Here is a 20,867-nt window from a genome sequence, read left to right as displayed (position 1 = left end):
ACAATGACTGTCCCTGGAACAAGCTGTTAATATAAGCCAGCATGACACTTAAATTTTATTGAAGTCATTTCATTGGAGCGTCTTTAGAATCAATATTATCAGGAGATTTAGGCGGTTGAAAGGCTCCTGAAATTTGCCTTTGTATGAGGCTTCCAAGGGGACCGTTAATCTGCAGCCACTGGTAATAAAAAAAAAAATCAATATACATATGGTGCTTAAACTGTATGATTTACATTATTGCATAATTTCTTCATGCTGACATTTTGTGCTTTGTGTATGACAGCTGAACATTTGGATATCCATGTGTGTGTGTGACTTGTTAAGAGATTTGTTAATTTTTGACAGAATTTCTCTCTTTAGTGACCTGTTATACCCCAGGAGGATTGGTCCACCCCTCTGGAGCCTCCATTTGATGACTTGTAAAGGTGTGGGAGGAATAGATTAGTCAATCTTTAAACTGAGATTTTTTTAAACTCTGTTGAGGTGAAGCTCGAAATATTCACTGACACTCTCTATCAGTCAGCTACAAATTTCATCCGTTTTTCGTCTGCAGAAGATGACCAGTTGACCACTATCTTGTGTCCGGCAGACATGTGAAATCAACAGCTGGGCTTGTTATTGTGCAGTACCTGGTGTCAAGCCGATTTCACAGCATTTACAATACTGACGGAATACCTAGACTTGGATTACCGGCTGATAGTATATTGTAAGTATAAAATCTGTCTAAAATTTCATTTCTCTCTCTCTTTTTTTTTTTCAATTTCATGCATTTGGTTTCAGTATTACATACATATAACTCCGCTCACTGCATATACTTGTATTATGTACAGACTCCCGTTAACAGCAAGCGTAGCTGAGCCTTAACGTGTTACGTGAGTTGACGGCACCGTCAGCATTATAGTCAGCTCTCACTCTCACAGAGGGTGTGACTGTGGGGTCGGGATTTTACTGATGTATTTATCAGGTGGCAGGAGTCCCGGACAAGTCAACTTTGAGAGTATTTTGAGTGAGCATGCGTACTGAGGCAATTTTTCGGAAATATTAAAAAGTTTTGATGTTAGCTGGTGTTGTTAGACCTACTTTTTAGATGTAGATTATGCTTTTGTGAGGACATTTTTGCTTCTGGACATTTTTGCAAGTCGCTGTAGAAGGTTTGTCAGTCTGTCCGTGGTTCTGTTCAAAACTTTCAACACAAATATTTTGAAAAAACTTTCAATGAGCCAGTGAACCAAGCTGTCTATTAAAGCTCAGTCATTTGTCAACACCATTTTTTGTTCATGATAAATATATTTTGTGGTGTATGTTCTGTTAGTTCGTGTACAAAGGCATTGTAGCTCAAAGTATCCAGAAAACTGTTCATTGAAATGATACATGCATAAGATACTGTTACAGTCATGTTTGCAGAAAAAGTTGGGAATGTTTGAGAGCTTAATTGTTTGTGGTTCTGTGAGCTGCAATTTTATTTACAACTGTGCATGTGTATACTATGTTTGATTGACACTGTACACCCAGTGGATCCACCGGCCATCTGTCAATGTGCGTATATACCATAGGCATAAAATGGCCTGATCCCTCCGTATCATCTGTGATCAATACTATCAATACATCGTGTGTTTCCCCCATGTGATCGTGAGACATGTGCGTGCTTTAATAGCTACATGTGAGAACGCAAATCAAAACTATAAATGCCAAAGTCACTGCTCCACCTTGGGGATAGGACTAAGGTTTAGCCAGGTAGCCCCACTAAGAGACTGCAGTCAGAGAAGACCATTTTCTTCATAGGACACCTGGCTAAGGTGAAAACAGATTGCTAGGAATTATGACATTTGTTTATAGACTGCGTTTCAAGACACCAGACGAGTCTTGCCAAGAGGCACGCCAGCTGAGACACATGTGTGCAGTTTGTATGTGCCATGGGTTTCAGCTCAGTAATTACATACATGCAGTTTGTGTGTGTGGTGGGTTTCAGCTGAGTAACTACATATATACAGTTTATATGTGTGATGGGTTTCAGCTCAGTAACTACATATATGCAGTTTGTATGTGTGATGGGTTTCAGCTCAGTAATTACATATATGCAGTTTGTATGTGTAATGGGTTTCAGCTCAGTAATTACATATATGCAGTTTGTATGTGTGATCGGTTTCAGCTTAATAATAAAATGTATGCAGTTTGTATGTGTGATAGGCTTCAGCTCAATAATTACATGCAGGCAGTTTGTATGTGTGATGGGTTTCAGCTCAATAACTACATATATGCAGTTTGTATGTGTGATGCGCTTCAGCTCAGTAATTACATGCATGCAGTTTGTATGTGTGATGGGTTTCAGCTCAGTAACTACATATATAAAGTTTGTATGTGTGATGGGTTTCAGCTCAGCAATTACATGCATGCAGTTTGTATATGTGATGGGTGTCCGCTCAGTAACTGCATATATGCAGTTTGTATGTGTGATGGGTTTCAGCTCAGTAATTACATGTATTCAGTTTGTATGTGTGATGGGTTTCAGCTTAATAATAAATTTATGCAGTTTGTATGTGTGATGGGTTTCAGCTCAGTAACTACATATGTGCAGTTTGTATGTGTGATGGTTTTCAGCTCAGTAATTACATATATGCAGTTTGTATGTGTGATGGGTTTCAGCTTAATAATAAAATGTATGCAGTTTGTATGTGTGATGCGTTTCAGCTCAGTAATGACATATATGCAGTTTGTATGTGTGATGGGTTTCAGCTCAGTAATTAAATGTATTCAGTTTGTATGTGTGATGGGTTTCAGCTTAATAATAAATGTATGCAGTTTGTATGTGTGATGGGTTTCAGCTCAGTAGCTACATATATGCAGTTTGTATGTGTGATGTGTTTCAGCTCAGTAATGACATATATGCAGTTTGTATGTGTGATGGGTTTCAGCTCCGTAATGACATATGCAGTTTGTGTGTGTCATGGGTTTCAGCTCAGTAATGACATGTATTCAGTTTGTATGTGTGATGGGTTTCAGGTCAGTAATTACATGTATGCAGTTTGTATGTGTGATGGGTTTCAGCTTAATAATAAAATGTATGCAGTTTGTATGTGTGATGGGTTTCAGCTCAGTAATGACATGTATTCAGTTTGTATGTGTGATGGGTTTCAGCTCAGTAATGACATGTATGCAGTTTGTATGTGTGATGGGTTTCAGGTCAGTAATTACATGTATTCAGTTTGTATGTGTGATGGGTTTCAGCTTAATAATAAAATGTATGGAGTTTGTATGTGTGATGGGTTTCAGCTCAGTAATGACATGTATGCAGTTTGTATGTGTGATGGGTTTCAGCTCAGTAATTACGTGTATTCAGCTTGTATGTGTGATGGGTTTCAGCTTAATAATAAAATGTATGCAGTTTGTATGTTTGATGGGTTTCAGCTCAGTAATGAAATGTATGCAGTTTGTATGTGTGATGGGTTTCAGGTCAGTAATTACATGTATTCAGTTTGTATGTGTGATGGGTTTCAGGTCAGTAATTACATGTATTCAGTTTGTATGTGTGATGGGTTTCAGCTCATTTATTGCAGCCTGCATGTGTGATGGGTTTCAGGTCAGTAATGACATGCATGCAGTTTGTATGTGTGATGGGTTTCAGCTCAGTAATTACATGTATTCAGCTTGTACGTGTGATGGGTTTCAGCTTAATAATAAAATGTATGCAGTTTGTATGTTTGATGGGTTTCAGCTCAGTAATGAAATGTATGCAGTTTGTATGTGTGATGGGTTTCAGGTCAGTAATTACATGTATTCAGTTTGTATGTGTGATGGGTTTCAGGTCAGTAATTACATGTATTCAGTTTGTATGTGTGATGGGTTTCAGCTCATTTATTGCAGCCTGCATGTGTGATGGGTTTCAGGTCAGTAATGACATGCATGCAGTTTGTATGTGTCATGGGTTTCAGCTTAGTAATTACATGTATGCAGTTTGTATGTGTGATGGGTTTCAGCTCAGTAATTACATGTATGCAGTTTGTGTGTGTGATGGGTTTCAGCTTAGTAATGACATGTATTCAGTTTGTATGTGTGATGGGTTTCAGCTCAGTAATGACATGTATGCAGTTTGTATGTGTGATGGGTTTCAGGTCAGTAATTACATGTATTCAGTTTGTATGTGTGATGGGTTTCAGCTTAGTAATTACATGTATGCAGTTTGTGTGTGTCATGGGTTTCAGCTTAGTAATGACATGTATTCAGTTTGTATGTGCCATGGGTTTCAGCTCAGTAATTACAAGTATGAATGTGTGATGGGTTTCAGGTCAGTAATTACATGTATCTGACATTTTGTGTTTTTGTTCTCTTGTATTATTAAGGTGTCTTACATAGGTTGCCCTACAACTGTGCCATGTGCTAACCTCACCCCTGCTGTGTAGAGTGCCATGTACTTCTCTCACCCTTGCTGTGTAAAGTGCCATGTACTAACCTCACCCCCTGCTATGTAGAGTGCCATGTACTCATCTCACCCCTGCTTTGTAGAGTGCCATGTACTCATCTCACCCCTGCTGTGTATAGTGCCATGTACTAACCTTACCCCCTGTTGTGTTGAGTGCCATGTACTCATCTCACCTCATGCTATGTAGAGTGCCATGTACTCATCTCACCCCTGCTGTGTTGAGTGCCATGTACTCATCTCACCTCATGTTGTGTAGAGTGCCATGTACTAGCCTTACCCCCTGCTGTGTATAGTGCCATGTACTAGCCTTACCCCCTGCTGTGTTGAGTGCCATGTACTCATCTCACCCCCTGCTGTGTATAGTGCCATGTACTAGCCTTACCCCCTGCTGTGTATAGTGCCATGTACTAGCCTTACCCCCTGCTGTGTTGAGTGCCATGTACTCATCTCACCCTCTGCTGTGTATAGTGCCATGTACTAGCCTTACCCCCTGCTGTGTTGAGTGCCATGTACTCATCCCATTCCCTGCTGTGTATAGTGCCATGTACTAGCCTTACCCCCTGCTGTGTATAGTGCCATGTACTAGCCTTACCCCCTGCTGTGTTGAGTGCCATGTACTAACCTCACCCCTGCTGTGTAGAGTGCCATGTACTCATCTCACCCCTCCTGTGTATAGTGCCATGTACTAACCTTACCCCCTGCTGTGTATAGTGCCATGTACTAACCTTACCTCCCTGCTGTGTTGAGTGCCATGTACTAACCTTACCCCCCTGCTGTTTTGAGTGCCATGTACTAACCTCACCCCATGCTGTGTTGAGTGCCATGTACTAACCTCACCCCTGCTGTGTTGAGTGCCATGTACTAACCTCACCCCTATAATCCCTGAAGTGCTCATACTTACATGTATAGTTTGACAACTGTTAACCTTCACTTTTAAGGTCTTTATGACTTGAACTCAGGTTTCCACCTGAATTTAGTGCTGGTTTCTCACATGTAAACATATAGGCATGATTTACAGGTCTTTTATCATATATCATATAGTTTGGACACGCTCACAGCTGTTTGTGTGAATTTGTCCATCCTTTCATAAAGGTTAAGAGTTCAGAAAAGTGGTTTGTTCTCAGGAACTTGGACCTGAGTGGTGCTTAAAGTCAGAATGTATTTATATATTGTAAATCTTCACGCTTTTCACGTGTTTGTTTTTTTTTTTTGAAGGGGGGGGCGTAATGTTGACTTTATGCTTTGCTCTAGAATATTCAGAATATATTTATGTGTCAGAAGCCCTGCCAGTTAGATGCAGGGCTCAAAAATGTTTGATATTTTTAGCAATGCCCTAAACAAAAATTAAGGCTGAGTTTCATCTCATATGATTTATAGGTGTCCCAATATATTCCAGTTACATCATTGTAAAATTACATGGAATTGGATGAAAGGCCACAAGAGAGGTCCCTATGGCTCAGGTGGTAGAGCGTCCAATGCAGGGGTGGTAGATCCAGGGTCAATCCTGGGTCGGGTCACTCCTTAAATGAGGAACTTGTACTTCCTTACTTGGCGTTCATCATTAAAGGGATAATGCCACGACTGGTTTGATATATATCACTATAATGGCTCAGGTCGGGTGACTTACTTGCCTTTGGTAAGTCGGGTCATTTAAGCAGCATTATATAAATGAGCGGTGGAAGTTTGTCCCTGCAACAAGAAGGCACATTACATGCACTCTAAGGACTGGCAATATGACTACAAATTTGTTAAGCACGATGTTAAACCCCTAGCACCCTAGCCACAGACGATCCTTAATATGCCTGAAGTTATGAATATTTTCATCATAGAGCCAGTCATCTTTGTGAAACCCGGGGCTGATGCCAAAGATCATCATTTTGTTTTGAGATCTTAAAAACGAATGAACGACCAAGCATTTGGCTGCCTGCGATGATACCAGACACAGTCTTAATAAAACCCTACCCTCTGCCAGGTGTGTGTAAATATCATAGCATAATAGTGCTAAACCAGCAAAGCTTAGATTTGATCATACAACCTGATTGACTTGAGCTGAGGTATAGCGGACAGCTTGCTTCATTAATAGAGCTTGCCAGATTATTTTAACACAGGCAAATGAATTCTTGAATGAATGATTGTGGCTTATTGCTAACTTTTGCAGGATTGCTGTCATATTTTGGTGAAAAGATGTTTAAATCAGGAGGTATATAACACAGGTAAAATAAGCACATGTACTATACTAATCAGGATGTAACGGTTATGGCTGGGCATAAAAGGGTGTATTCAGATTCAAAGTTTGCTTTCCAAACCCAAAGTTTATGTTCTATATCCAAATGATATTCAAAGGATGCTTGGAAATGCACAGGATTTTTGTGATTCAAAGGATGCTTCCAAAATCTGAAGCATACTTCCAGTTCAAAGGAAGAATCCAGGTCTAAGGGATGCTTTCTGATTTAAAGGATGCATCTAGAATCTAAAACTTACTTTGAGTTCCTAAGGAAGAATCCAGGTCTAAGGGATGCTTTCTGATTTAAAGGATGTATCTAGAATCTAAAACTTACTTTGAGTTCCTAATGAAGAATCCAGGTCTAAGGGAAGCTTTCTGATTTAAAGGATGCATCTAGAATCTGTAACGTACTTTGAGTTCCTAAGGAAGAATCCAGATCTGAAGGATGCTTTCTGATTCGAAGGATGCATCTAGAATCTAAAACATACTTTGAGTTTCCTAAGGAAGAATCCAGATCTGAAGGATGCTTTCTGATTCGAAGGGTGCATCTAGAATCTAAAACTTACTTTGAGTTCCTAAGGAAGAATCCAGGTCTAAGGGTTGCTTTCTGATTCGAAGGATGCATCTAGAATCTAAAACGTACTTTGAGTTCTAATGAAGAATCCAGATCTGAAGGATGCTTTCTGATTCGAAGGATGCATCTAGAATCTAAAACATACTTTGAGTTCCTAAGGAAGAATCCAGATCTGAAGGATGCTTTCTGATTCGAAAGGGTGCATCTAGAATCTAAAACTTACTTTGAGTTCCTTATGAAGAATCCAGATCTGAAGGATGCTTTCTGATTCAAAGGATGCATCTAGAATCTAAAACTAATTTGAGTTCCTAGTGAAGAATCCAGATCTGAAGGATGCTTTCTGATTCAAAGGATGCATCTAGAATCTAAAACATACTTTGAGTTCCTAATGAAGAATCCAGGTCTAAGGGATGCTTTCTGATTTAAAGGAAGCATCTAGAATCTAAAACATACTTTGAGTTCCTAAGGAAGAATCCAGATCTGAAGGATGCTTTCTGATTCAAAGGATGCATCTAGAATCTAAAACTTACTTTGAGTTCCTAATGAAGAATCCAGGTCTAAGGGATGCTTTCTGATTAAAGGATGCATCTAGAATCTAAAACTTACTTTGAGTTCCTAATGAAGAATCCAGGTCTAAGGGATGCTTTCTGATTTAAAGGATGCATCTAGAATCTAAAACTTACTTTGAGTTCCTAAGAAAGAATCCAGATCTGAAGGATGCTTTCTGATTCGAAGGGTGCATCTAGAATCTAAAACTTACTTTGAGTTCCTAAGGAAGAATCCAGATCTGAAGGATGCTTTCTGATTCAAAGGATGCATCTAGAATCTAAAACTTAATTTGAGTTCCTAGTGAAGAATCCAGATCTGAAGGATGCTTTCTGATTTAAAGGATGCATCTAGAATCTAAAACTTACTTTGAGTTCCTAAGGAAGAATCCAGGTCTAAGGGATGCTTTCTGATTTAAAGGATGTATCTAGAATCTAAAACGTACTTTGAGTTCCTAATGAAGAATCCAGGTCTAAGGGATGCTTTCTGATTTAAAGGATGCATCTAGAATCTAAAACTTACTTTGAGTTCCTAATGAAGAATCCAGGTCTAAGGGATGCTTTCTGATTTAAAGGATGCATCTAGAATCTAAAACTTACTTTGAGTTCCTAAGAAAGAATCCAGATCTGAAGGATGCTTTCTGATTCGAAGGGTGCATCTAGAATCTAAAACTTACTTTGAGTTCCTAAGGAAGAATCCAGATCTGAAGGATGCTTTCTGATTCAAAGGATGCATCTAGAATCTAAAACTTAATTTGAGTTCCTAGTGAAGAATCCAGATCTGAAGGATGCTTTCTGATTTAAAGGATGCATCTAGAATCTAAAACTTACTTTGAGTTCCTAAGGAAGAATCCAGGTCTAAGGGATGCTTTCTGATTTAAAGGATGTATCTAGAATCTAAAACTTACTTTGAGTTCCTAATGAAGAATCCAGGTCTAAGGGAAGCTTTCTGATTTAAAGGATGCATCTAGAATCTATAACGTACTTTGAGTTCCTAAGGAAGAATCCAGATCTGAAGGATGCTTTCTGATTCAAAGGATGCATCTAGAATCTAAAACATACTTTGAGTTCCTAAGGAAGAATCCAGATCTGAAGGATGCTTTCTGATTCGAAGGGTGCATCTAGAATCTAAAACTTACTTTGAGTTCCTAAGGAAGAATCCAGGTCTAAGGGTTGCTTTCTGATTCGAAGGATGCATCTAGAATCTAAAACGTACTTTGAGTTCCTAATGAAGAATCCAGATCTGAAGGATGCTTTCTGATTCGAAGGATGCATCTAGAATCTAAAACATACTTTGAGTTCCTAAGGAAGAATCCAGATCTGAAGGATGCTTTCTGATTCGAAGGGTGCATCTAGAATCTAAAACTTACTTTGAGTTCCTTATGAAGAATCCAGATCTGAAGGATGCTTTCTGATTCAAAGGATGCATCTAGAATCTAAAACTTAATTTGAGTTCCTAGTGAAGAATCCAGATCTGAAGGATGCTTTCTGATTCGAAGGGTGCATCTAGAATCTAAAACTTACTTTGAGTTCCTAATGAAGAATCCAGGTCTAAGGGATGCTTTCTGATTTAAAGGAAGCATCTAGAATCTAAAACATACTTTGAGTTCCTAAGGAAGAATCCAGATCTGAAGGATGCTTTCTGATTCAAAGGATGCATCTAGAATCTAAAACTTACTTTGAGTTCCTAATGAAGAATCCAGGTCTAAGGGATGCTTTCTGATTTAAAGGATGCATCTAGAATCTAAAACTTACTTTGAGTTCCTAAGGAAGAATCCAGATCTGAAGGATGCTTTCTGATTCGAAGGGTGCATCTAGAATCTAAAACTTACTTTGAGTTCCTAAGGAAGAATCCAGGTCTAAGGGTTGCTTTCTGATTCAAAGGGTGCATCTAGAATCTAAAAACGTACTTTGAGTTCCTAAGGAAGAATCCAGATCTGAAGGATGCTTTCTGATTCGAAGGATGCATCTAGAATCTAAAACTTACTTTGAGTTCCTAAGGAAGAATCCAGATCTGAAGGATGCTTTCTGATTCGAAGGATGCATCTAGAATCTAAAACTTACTTTGAGTTCCTAATGAAGAATCCAGATCTGAAGGATGCTTTCTGATCAAAGGATGCATCTAGAATCTAAAACTTACTTTGAGTTCCTAAGGAAGAATCCAGGTCTAAGGGATGCTTTCTGATTCGAAGGGTGCATCTAGAATCTAAAACTTACTTTGAGTCCTAAGGAAGAATCCAGATCTGAAGGATGCTTTCTGATTCGAAGGATGCATCTAGAATCTAAAACTTACTTTGAGTTCCTAAGGAAGAATCCAGATCTGAAGGATGCTTTCTGATTCAAAGGATGCATCTAGAATCTAAAACTTACTTTGAGTTCCTAAGGAAGAATCCAGGTCTAAGGATGCTTTCTGATTCGAAGGATGCATCTAGAATCTAAAACTTACTTTGAGTTCCTAAGGAAGAATCCAGATCTGAAGGATGATTTCTGATTCGAAGGGTGCATCTAGAATCTAAAACGTACTTTGAGTTCCTAAGGAAGAATCTAGATCTGAAGGATGCTTTCTGATTCGAAGGATGCATCTAGAATCTTAAACTTACTTTGAGTTCCTAAGGAAGAATCCAGGTCTAAGGGATGATTTCTGATTCGAAGGGTGCATCTAGAATCTAAAACTTACTTTGAGTTCCTAAGGAAGAATCCAGATCTGAAGGATGCTTTCTGATTCGAAGGGTGCATCTAGAATCTAAAACTTAATTTGAGTTCCATCTAGATCTGAAGGATGCTTTCTGATTCGAAGGATGCATCTAGAATCTAAAACGTACTTTGAGTTCCTAATGAAGAATCCAGGTCATTAGTATTCTTCTTACTCTGAAGGATCAAAGGGTGCCTACATGGTTTTAGTACGTATAAATTTATCTTTCATTTATTTTCAAATTTAATGTTTTTGAGATTATGCTAATACATGCACATGTTGCCCCCCCCCCCCCCCCCCCCCCCACAAAGGCATCTTAATACAGGTGGATAAACAATTGTCCCCTGCACGTAACGTTCAAGCAAGAGCTTATTTCTGCAAAGTGATAAAAGCTAGAAGTTAAGACAGGTGAGTTCTTCAAAACAGATTTCAACGTCCATTTGAGCTCGAGAAGTCCTATCTTAGTAGAAACAACACTGCCGGGCAAGTGATATGATGTTTTACATTGGAGACAGCTAACCCTAGCCAGTGGGGTCACGTCTGGCTTGTTTCCCATCAACCTTAAATTGGCTCTACTGGAGATTTTTAGCAATAATTCACGTTCACTGATCAAATGAAGTTTTCTGTATTTGCTAAGAATGGCTCAAATTATTTCCTGTCAGTACCTGTACAGGTTATAGTGTAAAAAGTTTAAAAAGTTAGAATGTTATCGGCTGTATAAATTGAACTTTGACCGAATGGTAAATGAGGTTGATATTCTGTGAAAGGTAACTGTGGGCTATTGTAAGGGAATATCAAAAACTTGATTAGGTTTGTGCTGATTAATTTTTTGGCTAAAATTCTCTGGCACAAAAGTAGCCTAAATGACCATAGATTTTGTCCCAGACTAACTCGCCCATTTTTCCTGTTTGCAAGAGTTTTATTGGATTTAGAAAGGTGTTCTTGAGGTGTTTCAGCACCAAAAATCATGTTTTGTGGTGTTTATTTGCCTCTAAAAATGCACTTTGGGATGAATTTGAGGTGATTTAGGGTATGTCATATGACTGTCAGGCGCCTGGCCCATGTTAGTCTGTAGAATCAGTTGGGTTTACATTTGCAACATGCAACTTTTTGAATACTTGACATTGGACTTTCTTCAATCTTCAGCAATACACCTGGAGAGGGAAAAGGTGTTTGGATGATTGGTTATGGAGAAATCAAAGGATAGGTTAACATACAGGACAAGTTTCCTTCCTTTATAGTTAATAGATATTGAGTTTGGTGCGAAACCAGTATTTGATTGTTGACCTTTCTCTGTTGTGAGACTTGATTTAAGCATGTATGTGTAGGCCCACCAGTTAACCCATACATATATATATATATATATATATATATATATATATATATATATATATATATATGTATATATATATATATATATATATTTGTGTAATTACATACCTGTGTGTTATTTGATGAGTTCTCGTGAGAACAGGTATGATGTTTGTGTTGTCTGTCATATTAGCTTATAAACCCTTCAGCTAAATCAGATCTGTGTTAAATCCCAAAGGCTGTATCTGGTAACAGATGTGACCAGTAAATTGTCTAATGGACCCGTATGTATGAAATGTGTATCATACATTTATTTATGCAATAGCTGTGTTATAAGTTATGTAATGGTGATATTCTTTACACATGTGGGTTACAGTTGCTAACTTTTGAGGGTAATGATCAGTGTTCAAGGCCAGTTCTGGAATTTCAAATTGGAAAAGATTTAATGACATCTTAGGAGTTCTTTACTGTACAAAGAGCAGACTCTATTTCTGATAGAGAATGAAACTTGGAGACGCATCGGAGTATGTGCCATTAAAGGTCAGTGAACTTGAAATATTTTACTTGGACAAACTGTTTCTGGAAATACAGTGTCTAACAGTCAGGCCTTAACTAAACTAAATTATTTGGAGAATTACATTTGGGTTTACTACAGGATGATAGCCTGCAAATTAACACATTACATTGATTCCCTTGTGTTTGTGTGTGTCTCTGTATATATATCTATCTATCTATATATATATATATATAGTTATATATATATGTATGGATTTCTCATCACAATGAAGGACATCTGACTTAATATGCAGTGCTGTTCGAATGTACATATGGGAGAATTAAACAGGGCAAATCCCTGTCTGTATGTGTCTGTATAGCCGTATGCAGCTAGGTATTGTTGATGGTATGTAATGGTTAAAGTTAAAATCCAACCAGAATGAGGTTGTGGCATCAAGTTTGTTTGTGGCTTGACCTCAAGAGTTTGTCAAGCAGTCTTTGAAGTAGGTTGTTTTAACCTCTGATCAGTTTATAACAAACCTTTTGCTCAGTTTCCTGTAGCTTCTGTTTTGGTCCCCTGTTACTTCTGCTTAGTTTAATACGGTTTCAGCTTAGTTTATTTTGACCTCTGCTTGGCTTTCCTTTGACCTCTGCTTGGTTCCATTTACATCTGATTGGTTCCCTTTGACCTCTGTTTGCTGCTTGGTTTTTCTCTGACCTCTGCTTGGTTTTTCTCTGACCTCTGCTTGGTTTTTATCTGTCTGCTGGTTGTATTTTCTGCTGCCTTTGCTTGGTTTTTTTTTTCTGGCCTCTGCTTAGTTCTCTTTGACCTCTGCTTGGTTTTCCTCTGACACTCTGTTAAATATGGTTGGTTCCCTTTGACCACTGCTTTATTTTGCACTTTCTTCTCCTTGGTTTTTCTTTGGCCTCTGCTTAGTTGTTTTTGACTTTTGCTTGGTTTTCCTCCAACCTCATCTTGGTTTTGCTCTGGCCCCAGCTTAGTTCTTTTTGACCTCTGCTTGTTTTTTCTCCCACCTCTGCTTAGTTCTCTTTGACCTCTGTTTGTTTTTTTTCCTGCCTCTGCTTAGTTCTCTTTGACCTCTGTTTGTTTTTTCTGTCGCCTCTGCTTAGTTTCTCTTCGACCTCTGTTTGTTTTTTCTCTCGCCTCTGCTTTATAGTTCTCTTTAACCTCTGTTTGTTTTTCTCTCGCCTCTGCTTTATATTTCTCTTTGACCTCTGCTTGTTTTTTCTGTCGCCTCTGCTTAGTTCTCTTTGACGTCTGTTTGTTTTTTCTCTCGCTTCTGCTTTATAGTTCTCTTTGACCTCTGTTTGTTTTTTTTTTCCTGCCTCTGCTTAGTTCTCTTTGACCTCTGTTTGTTTTTTCTGTCGCCTCTGCTTAGTTCTCTTCGACCTCTGTTTGTTTTTTCTCTCGCCTCTGCTTTATAGTTCTCTTTGACCTCTGTTTGTTTTTTCTCTCGCCTCTGCTTTATAGTTCTCTTTGACCTCTGCTTGTTTTTTTCTGTCGCCTCTGCTTAGTTCTCTTTGACGTCTTTTTGTTTTTTTCTCTCGCTTCTGCTTTATAGTTCTCTTTGACCTCTGTTTGTTTTTTTCTCTCGCCTCTGCTTTATAGTTCTCTTTGACCTCTGCTTGTTTTTTCTCTCGCCTCTGCTTTATAGTTTTCTTTGACCTCTGCTTGTTTTTTCTGTTGCCTCTGCTTAGTTCTCTTTGACTGCTATTTGTTTTTTCTCTCGCCTCTGCTTAGTTCTCTTTGACTGCTGTTTGTTTTTTCTCTCGCCTCTGCTTTATAGTTCTCTTTGACCTCTGCTTGTTTTTTCTCTCGCTCTGCTTAGTACTCTTTGACCTCTGTTTGTTTTTTCTCTCGCCTCTGCTTTATAGTTCTCTTTGACCTCTGCTTGTTTTTTCTCTCGCCTCTGCTTTATAGGTTCTCTTTGACCTCTGCTTGTTTTTTCTCTCTCCTCTGCTTTATAGTTCTCTTTGACCTCTGCTTGGTTTTTCTCAAGCCTTTGCTTCATCAGCCTTTGTCTAGTTTTGTTCCTACCATCCCACATCAGTGACGTATTAGCACTTCAAAGAATACATTGTAGTTCACTTTTGTAGGTAATAATAAAGTTTCGTAAGTAGGAGGTCAGTTCTCAGTTTGGTCAAGTTTAAAATTGACAATCATTTGACTGTTTGAAAAGTTTGGGGTTCCCATGTGACAATTCAGGTGACCTTGTCGTAATTTGTTGAGTTTGTTTAGACACATTTATCATCATTTCACCTCTGTATATATTTTACATCAGAGATAATAGCATTTTGACGCTACTCCACTTTTAACAAGATTCCACTCGTGTGTATGGTTGTCAGTCACCTAGCTGTCAGCACCTGGAACAAACACAGAACAAACTCAGAACAACCAGGTGAATAAGCAGGTTTCAAGATATGACATTACGACAACAGAGTGACGTCCCTTTGTGATAGGCCGTCGTCGCTTTACAGTATGGTAGGGCCAATCTGGTAATTTTTACATGGAGTGGCATGTAAAATACAGAAAAGTAATTAAAAAGGATCAGACAGATCTTCTGAATTGTGTTCTTGGATGGGTTTAGGATCTTAGTACTGCCAAAATAATGACGTTCTGGTGGTAGGTTGGTCTAAACATGACCACTGCCATGTTAAAGATGGGCAAATGGCCCTACTGTGCTGTAAAGTGGCAATGTCATTTTGCATATGTCATAATGACCTGACTCGAAAACTGCAAATTGAGTTGAATTAAGGCTTAAGTTCTCAGTATGTTGAGCTAAGGATGTTCATTCCATGTTGTGATTTGCTACCACAGCCATGCGAAGGAACCCACACATGGACTGGTGTATAAACAGTTTCCAGATTTGACTTACAAACATCCAGTTAAATAAATACAAGTACAACTTGTCATTCTCTTAAGTCACCAACAGTACACATGGTGACACCGGATTGAAATTCTCTGGAATGTTATATACAACTTTTGTTTCATATGCAGCAGTCCCTGGTTCAATCCTGGGTGGAGTCAGATTTAAGGTCTGGTCATATGATCGTGGTGGATATAATTAGGTTTAGGTTTGTGTTTGGATTACAGACAGTTGATCGAGTACTGTCAGTGTCCATGGACCTGAAGCTTTGATGCTTCAGCTTGATGGATTACAGACAGTTGATCGAGTACTGTCAGTGTCAATTGACCTGAAACTTTGATGCTTCAGCTCGATGGATTACAGACAGTTGATTGAGTACTGTCAGTGTCCATGGACCTGAAGCTTTGATGCTTCAGCTAGATGGATTACAGACAGTTGATCGAGTACTGTCAGTGTCAATGGACCTGAAGCTTTGATGCTTCAGCTAGATGGATTACAGACAGTTGATCGAGTACTGTCAGTGTCAATGGACCTGAAGCTTTGATACTTCAGCTTGGTGGATTACAGACAGTTGATGGAGTACTGTCAGATTGTGTCCATGGATCTGAAACTTTGATGCTTCAGCTTGATGGATTACAGACAGTTGATCGAGTACAGTCAGATTGTGTCCGTGGACCTGAAGCTTTGATGCTTCAGCTCGATGGATTACAGACAGTTGATCGAGTACAGTCAGATTGTGTCCATGGACCTGAAGCTTTGATGCTTCAGCTAGATGGATTACAGACAGTTGATCGAGTACTGTCAGACTGTGTCCATGGATCTGAAACTTTGATGCTTCAGCTAGATGGATTACAGACAGTTGATCGAGTACTGTCAGACTGTGTCCATAGATCTGAAGTTTCGATGCTTCAGCTAGATGGATTATAGACAGTTGATCAAGTACTGTCAGTGTCAATGGACCTGAAGCTTTGATGCTTCAGCTCGATGGATTACAGACAGTTGATCGAGTACTTTCAGTGTCAATGGACCTGAAGCTTTGATGCTTCAACTAGATGGATTACAGACAGTTGATCGAGTACTGTCAGATTGTGTCCATGGACCTGAAGCTTTGATGCTTCAGCTCGATGGATTACAGACAGTTGATCGAGTACTGTCAGACTGTGTCCATAGATCTGAAGTTTCGATGCTTCAGCTAGATGGATTACAGACAGTTGATTAAGTACTGTCAGTGTCCATGGATCTGAAGCTTGATGCTTGATGATTTAAACATTATTGTAACTATTGTAGTACTTATTTCTTGACCATGTACATGTCAGATTTGTAAGGGCAGCGAGGCCCATGTAAACCGTGAGGTAAGGATAAATATAATTGTGCTGTATTGTTAAACAGGAAAGGGTAACGGTTCTGACTATTGTGAAAACTCTGCTGACGTATTGTAAAATCAATCATTTTATTAGAAAAACAGCCCGTTCTGTTGAAGGAGTTTTATTTTTGGTATTGGGTTAAATGTTTTTAAGAAGAACTCTTCTCAAGTGTAGGGTCTGTGTAAACATCCTGTGAACATCTGTTTGGAAGAAAGGAGCAACCATTGTTATTAAGAATCATTATGGCCATGTCGCTGTTAGCTGATGATTTGTGTCATTCATGAAAGTGTTTTGTACTTTTCTATTTCAAGCCGCTGATCTTCAATCACTGATAAAAGTCTGAATTATTATAACCAAACTGTACTTTATAATTGTTTGTCATGGAAATTTGAGTCGTCCACAGACAGTTGTGTAAAGATTAATCAATTTAAATGGCAGAAGATCTTAATTGTTTTCGTGTAAGTGGTTTGGAAGTGAATATTGGCCAAGGATGTCGTTCTGAAGCTGTTCTCATGCAAACATTTGAATGTACATTGTAGCTTTATAATTGCTCGATCAATTCTGGGCTTGTAAAATTATGCGCATGTCATTTAAATCTTTATTACATGTGTGATAAAGTGTGCTGTACATGTAGTATAATGGAGCATCAATTATCTGCGCTCAATCGTGATCGTCTTTCCATAACTATGAAGAATTACATATCGTAGGTTGTATTTGGTGATTTTAACCAGAACCATGTCAAATTTTCAACATGAAAATGTTTGTAGTCTTTCATATTTTTCACAGTATTTCATAATATTTGTATGCAGCATATTTTGTCATGAATTCTTCCACATCAAATGATGGAAAGTAGCAATTGCCTTGAATATCCATCTCTCAGTAACATCTTTACGCCTCTCAGTAACATCTTTACACCTCTCAGTGACATCTTTACGCCTCTCAGTAACATCTTTACGCCTCATTATCATCTTTACGCCTCTCAGTGACATTTTTACGCCTCTCGGTGACATCTTTGCACCTCTCAGTGACATCTTTGTGCCTCTCAGTGACATCTTTGCACCTCTCAGTGACATCTTTATGCCTCTCAGTAACATCTTTAATCCCCACAGTAGCATCTTTACCGCCCCTCAGTGGCATCTTTGCACCTGTCAGTGACATCTTTACACCTCTCAGTAACATCTTTACTCCCCACAGTAACATCTTTACGCCTCTCAGTGACATCTGTACGCCTCTCAGTGACATCTTTATGCCTCTCAGTGACATCTTTGTGCATTTCAGTGACATCTTTGTGCGTCTCAGTGACATTTTTACGTCTCCCATAACATCTTTGCACCCCTTCTGTGCCATTTCGTTGGTTCTAAATTAGGCATAACACTGCATCCACTCGAGCAATATTATGCTGTAACTTGTTTAGTGGTGATTGCATAGACATGCCACTTTTGATGTCGTATCTGTGCTTTTTTTTCCAAAAATAATTGATACTCTGTGTAGCGTAGAAAATTTGCTTACGTTTTCTTGGACAGTCTTTTAAAAAAGATTAACTCAAGATCAATTCTGTTTCTATCTAAATTTACTATCTGAATGAAGAACAGTCTAATATAGGTCATATTTTCTGTTCTATATATGTAAGTAAAAAAAAAAAAAATCTTTTACCTTATCTAAAACAGCGGCACTTCAGGCAAACAGAGTTTGTTTGGATTCCACTTATTGATCTGAGCCTCTCAATGATTTTTGTGTCAGATTTGGAGTACACAAGTGTCACAGCTGCCTATTATGGAGCTGGATAAGTCTGTTAGGCCAGCATTAAAAATCTGTTTGGTTGTCATGGCCCAACTGACCTTCCAGAAATCAGTGTTAAAGAGGCAGTACTGGAGACTTGAGACCTAATAATTTGTACTCAGAAATTAAATATAGTTTTCTGTATTTGGGGAATTTGGCTGAAATGATTGCCTCTGCGTAATGATCATAGTGTTAACATGGCTCTAAGCTTTGATCTAAGTTACATTGTGACCTGCATTATAAATTTATAATTTGTAAATATTACCGATTTTAAATGGGAACATCTGCACAAAGCTGATATTTTGTGAAAGGGAACTTAGGCTATTCTAAAATAGTACCAAAAGAATTTTGCCAAAAATTTCTGTATAGTTTCTTTGATTTCTTTAAAATCCTTATGTTTGTCCATATACAACCCTCCCCATCTCTCCCCCCCCCCCCCCCCAATGTTATTTCCATTTGGGACAGGTGACATCCAGCAAAGAATTTTTAAGGATGGCCTGACATGTAGCTAGCTGTGGAGAATGGGAGGGATAGGGGTGAGGAGTCCTACTCAGTGAGGAGGATGAGGTTATGATGAACTGGCCAATTCCAGTGCTACAGTATGCCCTGGTGCAGTTTGTTTCAGGGGGTATCTGTGGTTCAGTCTGAAGCCTGACATTAAAGTTTTCATCAAATGGGGTGACATGTCTGTGTACTGTGACTGCGTGGGGTGACACATCTATGTACTGTGACTGGGTGGGGTGACACATCTATGTACTGTGACTGGGTAGGGTGACATGTCTGTGTACTGTGACTGTGGGGTGACACGTCTGTATACTGTGACTGGGTGGGGTGACATGTCAGTGTACTGTGACTTGTCTGTGTACTGTGACTGGGTGGGGTGACATGTCTGTGTACTGTGACTGGGTGGGGTGACATGTCTGTGTACTGTGACTTGTCTGTGTACTGTGACTGGGTGGGGTGACATGTCAATGTACTGTGACATGTCTGTGTACTGTGACTGTGTGGGGTGACATGTCAGTGTACTGTGACTTGTCTGTGATCTGTGACTGTGTAGGGTGACATGTCTGGTGTCATTTCAGTTCATGTGACATGTCTGGTGTCTTTGGCGTCATACCAGTGTTCTTCAGTTAGGGCAGCACTTTGGGGCATGGACCTGCCACAAGAAGACACAGCATGTACACACACCTGATGACTTCTCAAGCGTTTTTTTTTTTATGTTAAAGTCAATAAGAGATACTTTTATACATGTTATAAGCACTGAGAGATCTGCTTATATACTGCCTCTTACATTATTTATTTGTTTCCATGGAAATTTCTGAGTTCCGAGCCAAAATCTTGTGGTTTATGTGGGGCACTCTGATTGACTCCACTCATGAAATTGAGCTCTGTTTTACATTGATGGAAAATTCTTGAGTAGACCTACAACTTTAAGCTCAAATTAAGTCAATGTATAAATAAATTTTTCTCATGATTCTTCAGGCAGTTTGAAATTGTTTACAGCATATCTGGATTTAAATCGGTTTTATCATTGACTTGGATTTTCTCTCTATCTATTTTCCTTTGCGAGAATCGCCAGCCTAAGAAATGTGTTAATTTCTGTTTGTGATTTTAGCATGCTGATTATATGTAAATTTTCTTGCCAATTGGAGATTTATTCTTTTTTCATCTGATTAAATTGAAATTATACGTTCTTTATTAGATAGACAAAGAAGTTTGCACAACGGCAATGGTGCACATAGATTCTATAAGCAGCTGCTAAAGGCACTGTTTGGCCGACAGACCCGGCTATGCGAGATGTGTAATTCAGTCTAGCAGATTCCATAAAATCTTGCGTCTTAGCTGTGTTAGTTTGTGAGAGCCCCCACCCTGTCTTGTCCATACCTGCGTGAACTCTGTGGAACTCCTGAAAGGCCGACTCGGCTTATTCCTATCTCTTATTTGGTCTGGTTGTGCGATATGTACACGTATATATCTGGTCTGGATACAGAGTTACCTGCCCTTAGGTTGAAAGTGTGGGGTTAAACCTTTTCTTAAGGAGTGATAGAGGGCAGTTAGTGTAATTGCTTACTCATGTTAGGATGACACAGGTGTCGGACAGTAGAGATGAAATGTGCAAGAGGCCATTAAGATTAATCTTAACTTTGTGTGAACAGTCTTGTCTGTAGAGTAGCTATTGTATTGAATCATGTTTCCATCTTTGTAGCCATGATTTATTTATCTATATAACATTTGGCTGTGGCAGGCATTAATTTCCTGCACTGATAACTTACTGGTTGTCTCAAAATGACTATGAGATGGGTTAGAAATTTGCTAAGCTTAATTGTTGTCGTTATACCTGAATATAAGTAATAGGTAGATGAGTGGGTAAAAGTGTTAGATGTGAAAAATAGAAAAAGAGGAACCTCATCAGGTACCATGGGTTAAACTGTATGAAGACCACATCAGTAATTCCACACCTTCCATAGATGGCTAGAGGAGTTCTGCTGAATGCAGGGTCGGGAAGAAAGGTGACACGTCCATACAGCCCTTTTTGGGGCCGTTTTGTTTGAGAAGGGTGTACAGTTTCATATTTCCT

General features: G+C 38.9%; 1 protein-coding gene across 1 annotated transcript in view; it reads left to right on the top strand.

The window, feature by feature from the left end:
• The first annotated feature begins 557 nt into the window (after positions 1-557).
• Positions 558-20,867, top strand: part of LOC135480392 (uncharacterized) — a 139,098-nt gene continuing 118,788 nt past the window's right edge. The window contains exon 1 of the mRNA XM_064760221.1: positions 558-706. The gene's annotated coding sequence lies outside the window, so the exon portion shown is untranslated. The remainder of the gene's footprint in view (positions 707-20,867) is intronic.

Source organism: Liolophura sinensis, chromosome 13, assembly GCF_032854445.1.
Source record: "Liolophura sinensis isolate JHLJ2023 chromosome 13, CUHK_Ljap_v2, whole genome shotgun sequence".
NCBI lineage: Eukaryota > Metazoa > Mollusca > Polyplacophora > Chitonida > Chitonidae > Liolophura > Liolophura sinensis.
Note: the sequence above shows the minus strand (reverse complement) of the source record. Positions and strands in the feature narration are given on the sequence as shown.